A 2,102-nucleotide genomic window follows, 5' to 3' on the forward strand; every position below is an offset into this window, starting at 1 on the left:
GATTACAAGTTCAAGGTTGGTGTGGACAAGTTAGAGAGATGTTTTTTTCCAAAGAAAAGGTAAAAAGAAATTCTTGGGCATATAGCATATATAGTACTGTGTATTCAATCCTTACAACTACAAAAATGATCAAAGAATGATACTAAGTACACAAATAATTTCTAAGACACCATAACAATATAAATTTTGTATGTGTACATATACCAAATGCTAGTATGCATATATGGGTGGACAAATAATGATTTTGTTTTACTCTAAAGTTTTACTTTATTAAAAAACGTAAAAACAGCCAGGCAGTGGTGGCGCATGCCTTTAATCCCAGCACTTGGGAGGCAGAGGCAGGTGGATTTCTGAGTTCGAGGCCAGCCTGGTCTACAAAGTGAGTTCTAGGACAGCCAGGACTATACAGAGAAACTCTGTCTGAAAAAAACAAAAACAAAAACAAAAACAAAAACAAAACAAAAAAAACGTAACAACAAAAGGATGACTTTTAGCAGTTGTAGGTAATGCATATACTATGTGCTATGCAGTTTTGGACTAGTTTCTTTTGAGAACAGCATCTCAGCCTTTAGCCTAGGTTTGCCAACAATGCCCTTAAACTCACAGTAATTTTTATACTTTAATCTAGGACTCCAGACATGAGCTATCATCTCTGTCCTAGAGGATTTAATAAAAACCAAGTTTTCCCTTAGCACTGAGGGCTAAGTTTTTGGTCATTAGGAAGGAAGAGGACAAGTTACCTAGCCTTGGAGAAAAAACTAAACCAACAGCTTCTTGAAAGGACTAATTAACACACAAGATGTGCCTCACTAATTTAAATAATAAGTCTGCGCACTATCAATTTATCTAATCGACATATAGTTTTTCTCCTTGAATTGTCACCCTGTGGTAGTTTCATACTCCAACTAGCTGAGACTATGTATGAGCAATTGACAGTACAGAGGACAAAAGCAAGAAAGAGTATGGGCCATAGGGCACCGAGTCACAAAAGAACCAGTCTTCCTTTAGCTCCCTTCCTTGGATGATGTCCACAGAAAGCCTGCAAAGACACGCTCCTTGAGGATGGTACCCCTATTTTCTAATAGTCTCTATTGTCAAGAAGTTGAGAAGAAATACAGCGAATACGCAAGATTTCTGTTTTTATTTTTATTTATTTATTTTTTTAGATACTTCAACTTTGTTAGAAATTCCAACATTTCCTTGAATGTAGAACCTCAACTGGACAAATTATAGTAAGAGACATTGGAGCAATAAGTTCCAAACAGGGTGTCTTTGTCAAACGCCTCACTTCAAGGATCAGGAAATCTGCAAGAAAGACACAGGCAGAGGTGGGAGATCACTGCAAGGAAAGGGTCTTTAGAAGACAAAAGGGCTGAGTGACATATGAACTGCTAGAGACTGTAAAGGTCTGCACCAGACCCATACAGGTACAAAACAGACAATTATCTCAGCATTGACAAGAGGAAGTGCAATAAAGTCTCACCTCCTAGCCAATGAGCTATTTACAATTGGTATCTTCTGTGAAAGGGAAAAAAAATCAGTTTTCTTCAATGGTGTGGCACGAGGTATATTATGTACACTCTAGAGCAGGCCCCATGCCCAGGAGTAGTTTGGACTCCATTGTTTTGGTCTTCTGTGATTGTGTCTGTGCATTTAATTTTTTTTTTTTACCTTTTTTTTGCTTGTTTTAGTTTGGGGTGTTTTTGAGAAGCAAAGAGAATGAAGTTGGGTGGGTAGGGAGGTGAGAAGTATCTGGGAGGAATTGGAGTAGGAGAAACAATATGATCAAAATATATGATATGAAATTAAAATTTGAGAAACAAACATAAATTTCCAAACAATATTATTGTAAGGAAACAGAAAAATAGATCAGGTAGATTGTAGGGGATTCCCATACTTTGAGTTAAACACATCACCCTCATTCTTCCTAGGAGCATCAGAAAGTGGATTGATGTAATTTGAGCTTTCGTTTCTAATTGTTGCCTTTTGTTTGGTGTGGTTATTTGCTCTACAGGGGAAGAACATTAAATATATAAAGAATGGCAAGATTATCCCAGGATTAGGCTCAGGTACCTATGCCTAGTTCTTTTTTTTTTTTTTTT

This window comes from Mastomys coucha, chromosome X (assembly GCF_008632895.1).
Source record: "Mastomys coucha isolate ucsf_1 chromosome X, UCSF_Mcou_1, whole genome shotgun sequence".
NCBI classification, from domain to species: domain Eukaryota; kingdom Metazoa; phylum Chordata; class Mammalia; order Rodentia; family Muridae; genus Mastomys; species Mastomys coucha.